Source organism: Ambystoma mexicanum, chromosome 11 (genome assembly GCF_040938575.1).
Source record: "Ambystoma mexicanum isolate Mex_15411 chromosome 11, UKY_AmexF1_1, whole genome shotgun sequence".
NCBI lineage: Eukaryota > Metazoa > Chordata > Amphibia > Caudata > Ambystomatidae > Ambystoma > Ambystoma mexicanum.
In genome coordinates, this window is record NC_090934.1 from 762,710,656 (window position 1) to 762,723,273 (window position 12,618).

The following is a 12,618-nucleotide window of genomic DNA, read 5'->3' on the forward strand; positions in this document are numbered from 1 at the left end:
TGAAGTTGCATCTGACTAATGAGTACCAACAAGGACACCTGGCCTTTTATCACCGTCATGGTCAGACCCCCTCCAGAACAGGTCACTTCTGTTTCCCCTACCAGCCCAATGGTACAATAGACATCTTTGTATCCTGCCTGAGTGTGTTTACTATGTCTAGCTCGTTACCAGCAGTCACATGATGTTCATCTTCTGGATCAAAGGCCTTGATCTGATAGCATCGGAGGTCCACTTCCTCTGGTGAGGGATGTGGAGCCACTGCCTCCCTCTGCACTTCAGTTGGAGAATAAGGCGCCATTATTGCAGCCAGTTTGGACTGCCTGAATTAAAAAATGATCGCTGGGTGGCCTTCAGCCAGTACCCTTGAGAGCCTCCTAAAGCGCTGCCCCAGCAGTCCATCCTCCTCAGAGAGCCCTCGAGTGTAAGTCCATAGGAGAGGATTACCCTATCAATCTCCGCTATAATAAAAAGGGAAATTATAAATGCTCAGACTTATAAAATGCTCACAGAAGGTTCCGATATTCGATTGTCAGTGCAATAGTCCATAAATGAACAAGACTGACTTTCCCCTCCCAGCATCATCATATAACTACACAACAACTGCACATTATATGGTGCCTTTATGGCACTGCTACGTCACAGATCCTCCTCCTCCCTCAGGGGTTGAAAATGTTAACAATAATCAGTCTTCAAAGGTGGGGATGAGTATAGCCAGACATGACTCTCTTGCTTGCTGTGCCTCGGGAATCAAGCTGCACCTCACTGATGGGGCCCAAAAGGGTTAGGCGTGTTCCAGCTTTCCATTCACTACTTTTCTGTGTTCATAGTAGGTCACTGTACCAGTGGCAGATTCCAGTGTGAGCCTAAGCACTGCAGCTTCAGATACCAGACACTAGGAAATAGATATAACAATTACAAACTTGAAAAACAAGCATACAAAACGAAGGGAACACATTTAGTAAAATAAAGTGAATGAAGGTGCCATCTGCAGTGTTTTCCTGCACCATAGTGACACATTCATCTCTATATTACAAAGGCCATAATGCAAATAAAACCTTTTATGAGAAATATAATTTACAAACTTACTGCAATATTGAACCACTAACTGGAAAGTAAACTGAAAATCCAGGAACTGAATATTGGACCATAAATACAGAATAACAACAAAAAAGAGTCACAGGTATTATGAGTTATGCGCTCTTTGTTCTTCTTTGCTACATGATGACGTGAAATGTAGATTTCTGAATGCTCATTTCTGATTTAACCACAAAATTGGCTGATCATTACTGCGTCCACCAGTTTTAAAATAGAATAGTAATAGATATTCTAGGATTGCTGGTTAATTTCGCGAGTGCCTTGATTTACCATCAGGATGGTGTGCGATATCTAATACGTGTAGGTGACAGACATTTACTATTTCCCCATCTATCGTGTTGGAGTGGAAGCAACTCTATTAGCGAAGATTCTTGAAAACTACCTAGGTATTTTTGGGGCCTATGCAACGGGATCTATACCTGTGATAGCCTCCAACGTATTTACCACAGAGAACCAGAAGTCAACAAGTGCAGTGTAGGACCAAAACATATGCATAGAGGTTGCTGGTGAGTCACGGCACTTGGGACGCACATCACCGTTTTCAGGGAAAATGTTGCCATCTTTGCAGGTGTATAAGGTGACCTATTTAAAACTTTAAATTGAATCAAGCCAAACCGGGCATTCAGAGACACCTTCTTAGTGAGGAGGCACATTCTCCTCCATGTTTCGTCCAAGAGTTCTGCCGCCAGGTCAGGTGCCCATAATGATTGGATGCTGTGTAGCTGAGGAAGCCTCTGTTGAGCCTTGTTTTATGGAGGGGATGTTAATTAACGCAGTCAGTGGTCTGAGTAATAAAGCCAAGTAAACCATGCATCTCAGGTCCTAAAGGGAAAGTCTCCCACTTCCGCCAGAAGGCGGCATTCATGAGCAAGTATTGTAGAGATAAGATTTTACTACGACCCAACTTACTCCAAAGTTCTTTGTGGAAGACAATCCTCTCCCTGAGAAACATATCCCCCATTGTAAGAACGCAACCCCTGTCCCATCTAACCCATATGCTCCTGTCTTGAGTCAGGCAGAGATCCGAGAAATCCCACAATGACACACAGGGCGGAGTACAGGGCGTGGGTTCCCATTCTATGTAGTAATCTAGACCAGGCATTGGCCGTGGTTCTCATCGGATCAAACGTGCAGTTATCTTTGTATTTATTGATAAATAAAACAGTGTAAATTGAGTGGGGTGGCACCTTGTCTCTCTATTTCAAAGGAGAGGGAGCATACCAGCACCTCGCAAACTGAGCTTGGGCAACTAGATAATATAGCTAAAAATTGGGATCCATCAGACCACCTTGATCATATGGCCTAACCACATCATCCCAAGCCATTCTGGCTCGAGTTGAGGGGCGTTGGGAGCTATTTAGCTCCTGCTTGTAGCCTAGAGGATTATGGTGAGCTTGAAACCAAGAGCTTCCAGCAACTACTTTTGGCTCCCCAGGCCAAGGGATGCCAAACAAACACACCTATGTGATGTTAGCTCTGTGCTTTAGGGGCATTCCGTAAAGAAACATTAGGACACACATATACAACATTTAAAGAATAAGGGGTGCGGTCCTAAATAAGGGACAAGATGATAGGTTTTAATCTTATGTAGAAGTTAGATTTGTGGAAACACTATGTACTAGCTCCTTGTTCCCATTAATAGCTCCTGGTCACAGGTTAATGCTGGATATCCAGGAGCAGCCTTTTGCTCCTGCTAATCCAATCTTAATTTTGAGCCCTACCATTCCAGAGCAATTGCGATGTGGCTGCTTGTATTGTATGAAAACATGTATGACCCGGCCATATAGGGACATTTGTAAAGTAACAAAGCAAATTGGGCAAGACCACGGTTTCCAGGCATGATAGGCGATCACATAGTGAAATGGGAAGGTTAGACCATGTGGCCAGTTTAGCGCCAGGATTGGAAGATAGGCCACATGGTCTTCCGCTTGTAGGGAATGCAAGGATCTCAAAATCCTGATGCCCAAGTACGTAATATCTGCCAGTGACCATATAAAGCCTGAGGTGTCATAATGCGAGGAAGTAGAGGCTGTCAATGGGAACAGCTTGATTTCGACCAGTTAATGAGGTAGCCTGAATATTGTGAGAACTGCAGAACTTCATTAAGACTAGGCCTCAGATTAACATTTTGATTCGCCACATACAATACATATGGTATCATCAGCATCAAGAGATATGATTTTGGGAGGGCCAGAGATGTGTAGGCCCCGGTGCCCATGTTTCATATGGATAGTCACAGGCAAGGGTTCAATACAGAGTGCGAACAGCAGTGGAGACAGGTGGCAGCCCTGTCGCATACCCCTGCTCAGCAAAATACTGGAAGACAGTAGGCGGTTTGTGCGCACCCTGACTAGCGGAGACGCATAAAGCAGCGCAATGTAATTTAGAAAATATGAGCCTAGGCGGAAAGCTTGCAGGACTGAGAGGAGGAAGTTCCAGAATGCTGAATCGAAGGCCTTCTCGGCCTCCAAGGTGGCTGCCACAGCATCTGTCTCAGGGCGGATTTGTGATAGGATACCGAAAAGGTGCCTCAAGTTCAGGACCGTCGAGCCAGTCAGTGTAAATCTGGCCAGGTCCATGTGTTCCAAATGTGGCATCATAGGTACCAACCTGCCTGCCAGCACTTTAGAGAACATTTTAACATCCACGTTATTATGGGGTAAATGGTGATACGAGCCGAGATTCTCTGGTGATTTATTAGGCTTAAGGAGAACCGTTATGACAGCTTCTCTTCGTGTGGGGGGGGGGACAATCCACACTCCATGGATTCCACCCAAACCTTGAGAAGATGTGGCACTATCACTTCCTTCTGCTCTTTGTAAAACCCAGCAACCAGGCCGTCCGAGCCTGGGGCTTTACCAGAGGGCAAAGCTTCCACTGCCTGGAGGATTTCTTCCCTTGTGATAGGAGTGTCTAGTGATAGCGCTGCCCCCGCTGAAGGGGTTGGGAGATCAATACACGCAGGGTAATCTACCATCCATCCACCGAGTGTGTGTCGCAATTGGAATAAAGGTCCGTATAATACTGTGTAACGGCTTCACACATGGATTGAGTGTGAGAGTGGATCTAAGTGGTAAGTGCTTCTGTTTTGCATTAACCTTGACAGCGGCATAATAGGGTGCCTTTTAATCCTCCCACCCTCAGGCTGCTTCAGTTAACTGTGAAAAAGGCACAGGAGGGGGCGTCTCTGGTGCACCAGATGCTTTCAGATTAACCTGGCCACCCTTTAACTTTAAATTATTTAGACTTAGCAAGGAGAGAAATGCTCTCCAGTTAAACACATTGCAGCTCATTTGAGCAATTTTTGCCATTTGCACTGAAAAGTGCAAAAGAGAAGTGTAAAGAGACTGCCAAACCCTATTTACACCTCACTTTTGCACTCCGCTGAGAAAAATTTGTAAACGCTGCCTGACATGTACGTATGACTGTCAGTATTTTCAAGGATTCTATATGGAATCCACCTACTTTTTGATGGTGGAAAAAGCAGGCGTGTACCGTAGGTAATCATTATTTTTACGCCAGCATTGTTCTGCCCCTGCCCTCTGACTTCAAAAACAATGATAATGCCCTGAAGAATGAATGGAGGTGGTAAGACAGGTGTAACACTTGTATGCCCGCCTTTAACATCTACATTTACGCTCCAGGGAACTCAGAAAGTAGCTTGATACCGGTTAGCTCTGTATGTGATTGGTTGGAGAGAAGACCTGTTTTTCTTTCCAAGCAGGATCCAAAAATATCACTTTAACAAGGAGGGTGCTTTATTAGTAGTTCTTGGGGCAGGCCTGGACAGTAATCTACTCCAAAACTGAAATTTCAGTTTGCCAAAGAGAGAAGATGCGACAATTGCCACTGGAAGATTTATCGTTAAGAAGGAGGGCAACCTTTGCAAACCACTTGAGGTGGGAGGACTAGGTAAGCGGGTAATATTTCATCTGCAAATCAAAGCCCAGTTACAGCCCTAGTACAGAATGAAAGAACAGATAAGACAGGTGCTTGATGCAAAAGTTCTCGCTCACCACCTAAGCAGCCCCAGATGAGCTGAGATGACATTCCCCAACCCGAATCAGCATTTCATCTGAAAGAGCTTCTCAATCCCGAACCTTGGAAAAGCTGCTTCTTGGCCCGATATCCTAAGGGGCCTGCTTGCTTGCCCTTGTAGGAGAGCAACTGACCGCTGACTTTGTCACTCACCCCATAGCCGCCCTTCAGTCGACCACATTGTACAGAACCCAGATTTGCTACCATGCTCATCAACACATGTGCATACATTCTATGAATATTTGTATGCTTGTACAATTGGGCTAGACCTTTATTACATTGACATAATGTGGGTGGTAAAAAAGCTAAGTGGGTTGTTGCACCACCCGCATTCCATAGTCTACTCAGACTTTCATCCTACTGAAAGCAATAAAATGAGTGCCACTGAGTGGGTCTGAGAAACATGCGTTTTGATTACAACAATGCTTGGAAGCTATAGGATTGTGTCAGGAAGTGATAAACATTTATTCTTTTTAATCTATAGACTTTGTTAATATTGGCTGAAAGTGAGAAAAGCGGAACTTCTTTCAAAAGTGTGTTAAATGCAATTGTTTTTCTTTTTTTAGGAACAAAGAAAGGAAATACGTTGTGAGATGTGTTCAACATTAAGGGCCTACTTTGAAGCATGTCACCTGTGTTTAAACGCTTTATAAATAAAACAATTACAATTACTATAAAGCATGGCACAGGCACACCATGTGACCAAGTAGCTTTGTCAATACATATGCCAGAACTGCACAGCAAGCTCACAGCTGCATACAATCACAAACACGCTCCTAGCACTGCACATGCACAAACACCAACACCAGCGTACACAAGGCCCTAGTGACACACACAAACACACACCCACCCAAACCAGCACTGCCTATACAAAACCTGATTGCACTGCACACCCATCCTGCCCTGCACTGCACATACACATTCCCCCACTGCACACTCATAATCTTCTACACTCATACCACCCCACTGCACAGCAGACATGTACACAGGCCCAACACTGCTCTGCACTCACACCACCCCACATTGCACTTATGCATGCATCCCCAACTCTGTGTTGCACTTTCACCACCTCCGGACTCATGAACGTACACAGCCCCAACATTGCTACTGTCTCCAACCTGTACTCACATCACTCTCTCACTGTATGCATGCACACAACCCAAACACTGCTCTGAACACACTGCCCTGATCACTGCTCTGCACTCACACCACCCCACATTGCACTTATGCATGCATCTCCAACAATGTTTTGCACTTTCACGATCTCCGGGCTCATAAATGTACACAGCCCCAACATTGCTACTGATGCCAACCTGTACTCACATCATTCTCACACTGCATGAATGCACACAACCCCAATACTGCTCTGTCCATCCTGCCCCAAGTCTCCTGAATGCTTGGAGTCTCAATGGTAGAGGCGATATCCAACAACTTAACAAACTGCACATGAAAGTCGTCCTTTGCACACCGGTACAGCCCAAACACAAACTATGAAAGAGTCCAAAGTTGTATAAATGCCTGATGCTTTGTGCACATTTTACTGTCATGGTGATTGTTCTGACCAATAAAATGAGCATCTTTCCAAGTGTGCATTGCATGCTACAAAAGGAATGTACAAGTGAATTACTATTACAGACATGTTTGATAAATTGGTGGTCAGTCTAATGTTCCCAAAATGCACCAACCTATGTCTCTCAGTCCCGCCCACCCCCACTGACAATCCACCCATCCCACCTGATAAGCCCCCCCCCCCACCATGTTTGTCTGTTAAGGGTTGGGGGAGGGAGTTCCTCAAGAAAATTGTGTCCATTTCCAGCACTGGGTAGCATAATTGTCCCACACAGCCAAAAAGTACACTTTAGGTTCTCCATCTCAAAATCTTCCATGGGGGATATGTTAGGTAGGAGCTCCTCCTCACAGCTGGCACTCACCGTTAGGTGATGTCAAGGAATCAGGGTGCTCATCCTCACAGCTATCCTCCAATTCCTAGCGATGCTGATGTTGCACAGGGCCTGCGAATGACCCGGACAGTGACCCCCTCGACATGAACCATGTGAGCACCCTTTGACTCTGAGCCATTTGCTTCCCACTTTTCAGAAGCCCTTCGCAACAGGGGCATGGTGCATGGAGAACTACTCCAACAATCATACAAGCAGGCTACACAAGCACTCTCCATGAAGACAAACTAGCCACATCTTGCAGACAATCCACACTGGACTGCCATGGAAACAATACCTTCACTCCCTACATCACTAAAACCCAAGGGGACCACCGGCAACACCAACCTGAAACAGAAAAGTATCCTGAAGAAGGGGACGTGAACCCAATAGGAAACCTAGCCGACCTATTTAATGACGAAACAGACCAAGCAGAACACAACCTACGTCCTGAGGATAATAATGAGCATCACCAACACGACCACCCAAAGATGCAAGCAAGAACAGAACAGGCCACTATAAAGAAAAAAATACACTGCAACCTAATCAATGCCAGATCTATATCCAAACACACAACAGAGATCTACGATCATCTGCTTTGTGACAGTGGAATCAACATCCTATTTGTCACAGAAGTCTGGCTAGCTGAAAAGTCATACTGCACAGCTGTCTGCCTTACAATTTCAAATGCATACAGGTAAACAGAAAAAGAAAAAGGGGAGGAGGACTTGCAGTGACTTACAAAGAACACCTCAAAATAAAAACAACCGACCCACTGAACTGCAAATCCCTCGTCCTTCACCTGACCTCAGACCCACAAACAAACCTCACATTTATACTCCTCTATAGACCACCAACCTATGAGTCAAACTTCATAGACACCTTCGTAGAAGCCGTCATGAACCTGCCCATTAAACATGACAACTTGATGATTCTTGGGGACTTCAACATATGGTTTGAAGAAGAGAACGCAAACTTGCAGAAAGCCCTAAGTAAGCAACTTGAGACATTGAAACTCAGAGAGATTGTGAAAGGAGCAACGCACACAGCAGGACACACTCTGGATGCAATCTTACCCAATAAAAACCTGATCACAACAGCACCACCAATCCGAATACTATGATCGACCACCTCATTATACCCATTGTGATGCAAATACCATCAAAAGCATCCAACAAGCCCCAAAAGAGGTTACCCAGAAGAAAAACTAGAATCCTCGAAGCCATCGATTGCAACCCTAGACGCAATTGACATAGACATAAAAACAGAGCCTAAAATGGATTGTGGGAACAATAGACAGCATTTCACCAGAAAAAACTCTCATCCCATCATGAAACAAAGCAGTGGCGAGAATGTTCACATCACACCTCAAAGCAATGAAAACAGCAAACTGTAAACTAGACAAAGAATGGAAAAAAAACTACATCCAGGTCAAAAGAATAACATATCAAAAACATATCAAAAACAAATCTTATCATACAAGGTGGACATTTTCAAAGGGAAAAAGCAACCAGATCACAAAAGTCACCAACACTCAGAAAGAACTTTTCAACATTGTGAACAAGATGAGAAATCCCCCCCCGGATGCAATAAAACACCTGTGCACTCGCAAAAACTATGCAATGATCTTGCAGATCACTTTAAGAACAAAATCACCAACATACATTGGATCATACAAAACAAACCGATAAACCAGACTGTTCACCACTTCCAACTTACCCCTGGACCACAGAACAGATTAAACAGTCTCTCCCAAATGTCGAGAGAAATATTCTTCGGTGTGGTGAACAAAAGCAGCAAAGCAGGCTCCCCAATGGACCCCTGACCAACAGACATCTACAAATCGATCCTTACACAGGGTACACCATCGGAATACTACCTAAACCTCTTCAATCTGTCACTTTCAATGGGAAAATCCCACAGGCCTTCAAATCTGCCTACATCAAACCACTCCTGACAGATACTACGGGCGATGTGGAAAACCTCTCAAACAAAAGACTGATCTCAAACATTCCTTACCTGGCAAAACTATTAGAGACCTATGACTATGAGAAATTACTGGAACACGTCAAAAATAACCCACTATTTGACCAGGCACAAGTAGGCTTCAGACCTATGAGAGGAACAGAGACTTCAATACTCTCTATATGGGATTACCCAAAGACCAACGCAGACTCCAACACAAACTCGCCATTGATACTACTTGACCACTCTGCAGCATTCGGCACAGTCAACCACAACATCCTCGTCAAGAGACTGGAAGAAATAGAATCAGAGACACAGCGCTGCTTTAGATTTAATCTTTCCTTTCTTAAAGAACAGAAACAGTATGGCTAAAACCATTCAAATCTGTACCATGGGACATCACTTGCGGAGTTCCACAAGGCTTCTCGTTGTCCCTGCTACTTGTCCAACATCTTTATGATGCCACTAATCAACCACACCAAAAGGCACAGCTTTACATGCTACAACTACGCAGATGATACCAAAATCATCTACAAAGTTGGGAATAAACAAGAGGAGAACCGCCCGCTAACAGAATGTCTCAAAGAACTCTACCAATGGATGAAAACTAATAACCTCAAAATTAACCTGGACAAAACAGAAATCATGATTACACCCAACAACCAAGGAAACAACCAGTACATCCCATGGCACCCAGAACTGGGAACTCCACCCACACCGTCCAAAGTAGTCAAAAACCTTGGAATCCTAATTGGCAGTGAGTTAACACTAGAACCTCAAGTGAATGCGATAATTAAGAATTGCTTCTTCTATCGTCACACTATCAAAAATATTCTACCCTTCCTCTCCTTCATGCACACAACTTTGGCCATCATCTCCCTCATCATGTCCAGGATAAAGTATGCCAACAGCGTATACCTCGGAATGCCGGACTACTTACTGAGGAAACTGCAACGAATGCAGAATGCAGCTGCCATACTTCTCCTCAAACTCTCACTGAGAGACCACATCACACCAGCGCTAAGGATGCTACATTGGCTCCCAGTCAAAAGACGAATCAGCTTTAAAACAATGTGCATAACACACAGAGCAATCCACGGCCAAGGAGCGGAATTCATATAAAAGAAAATCCCCATCTACAAGCCAAAAAGTACACTTAGATCTAGCAATGACATCCCCCTAGAAGCTAAACCCTACATGAGGAAAACACTTGGTGAATCAGCATTCTCTTGCATGGCTGTTAAACCTTTTAACTCCCTCCTGAGAGAAATGTGAACTGTGGAAGACCATCTAAAATTCAGAAAACCTCTAAAAATCTGGCTCTTCAGCTCCAAACAGAATGAAAACTACTGAACAACATCCGTGCACCATGAAACAAACACACAACAAAAAAAGAGTGGAGAGTGGACCCGACCAGAGTGGAGGGAAAGGGAGAAGAGAGGAGTCCAACTTGGAAGGGTAGCTGGAGACTGGAAGGGTATCTCATCCAGATAGAGAGCCAAAGGTGGAAACAGGGGAGGGAGATTTGTCCCATTTAATCGGACCACTGAGCATGTGAAACTCGTCACACAAAGGAATGTGCCCGGACGCACAAAACTGTTTAGCTCACAGACTGGCTGCAAGGCAAGGGGAACACATCACTCATGGAGGAACTTGTGGGTGTGATAATCGCTACACACCCAAATGAATCAACAGGGGAAGGATTATGGGTCACATTTAGTCAGAACATTGGGGGTCGGAAATGCACTGTCACTAACTGTATAATATACTCACCCGTCTGCATACACCTTCTCAAACTCTGAACTAAACACAACCGTACCACAACAGCATCACAAACTGCACGCACTTCACAACACCATGACAATTAAACAAACCGCACATAATGTCGCCCAACACCATATGGCGACTGCCAACCGAAAAACACACCTATACGAACTGAAGCTGCCAACAGCATATCACAGCTCTGTTGCTCTTTTTCCCGCTCAGTCCTACTAACATACCCGCCACCCGCCTCGCATTACATATCCGCCAGAGCACCAAGAGACCACACAGGTGGCGGCAATGCACGGTATAAGAACCTCTAACATAGCATAACAAACCACTTGCTCGCTCCCATGAGTGGAGGACTTGTATATTCTGGGGCTGCTCTGTTATATGCAGAGTGCAACCGTCAGAGGCTCCCTGCCACTTGGCACTCAATCACTCTGCTAAGCTCCTGCTCGGGCTGAACAGTGCAACATACCCTGCACTGACATGATGACATTCTTTGTATCATCACATCTGCAATGATTCCTGTCTGCGAGCACATAACTTCCTGCATCCTCTGCAGGATCATCTGTCTTTCTGCCATGCTCTCAAATCTTTCTTCTTCTAGTTTCTTCATCCTTTCTTTTCCAACTGGTTCCCCATAGCACCAAAATGCCCCACCTGGTCTATGCTGCACTTAAGAAATGTCTTAACATAACATAACATAACATAACTGCCTGCAATGAGCATTGCTGGTGAATAAATCCCCAGAAAATGTACACCTTTGGCATGCCAACCCACAAAATGTCAAACATCTGGAATTATCTAAATATAGACAGAACACCATTTCATTCTCCCTGGCAGCACTAGAAGGATTGTAGATCACCCGAGATTCCAAGAGAATCGAGACCGCTACAACATTTAGAAACTCCATTTCCACACACGTGTAGACAGAACACAGCAGGCCATTGGGGAAGTGTGTATCCTGCTCTTTCTAAATGCAAGCTTCCCCCCAATTGTGCCTAAAGAGTTATGTCCCCTTATACAATTCAAAATATTTTATTGGCATAACAAGTTAGACTTTTAGTGCCAAAGTAAATATACAGGATCCATAAAAGATGCATTTTATTCAGTAGTTACCATTTTAGTTTTTAGTTTTTCTAGGAGTCCATATTGCTTTATGCATATTGTCCTCTTCATTTATTTTATTTTATTTATTGGGCATTTGTATGGCACCTTTACACAGGTGTTTCCAGGCGCCACAAGACAAGATGGGGGGGACATGGGATTCGAAAAAGTAGAACAACAACATTTACATTGGCCTTGTGACAATCCTACCTTGCAAGTACATGACAAGGTGGTAAGTGCAAAAGGGAGTGGGTAGAGGGAGAAGTGCAGGAGTGGGGTACCCCCAAGAGTGGGGCCGGGAATGTGCTGGGCGGTCCAAGGCAGCAAGTGTTAGGGGATGGGGGAGGATGAGTGCCGTGGACAGGGAGGACCAACTTGGGCTAGTCTGGGGATGGAAGCCTGAGGATAAGTGCTGGCAAAGGAGTATGGAGGTACTGATAGGGGGTGATATGGCGCCTGTATGATTCTGAAAGGACCAGGCCCCAGTCTCAGCGGCATTTGAGAGTTAGCAAGGGAGGGGGAGAGGGAGGCAAGAGGAGAAAATGAAGGTTTTGAGACGTTTCTGGAACTTAAGAAGATCCGGCTCAAGTCTGAGGGGCGAGGAAGGCCATTCCAGAGGGAGGTGCCAGCCGAGGAAAGGGATCTACCTCCCACTCTCTTCTTGGAGAAGCGTTTGACCTGCAGAGAGTTGGAGCCAGAAGACCGGGAG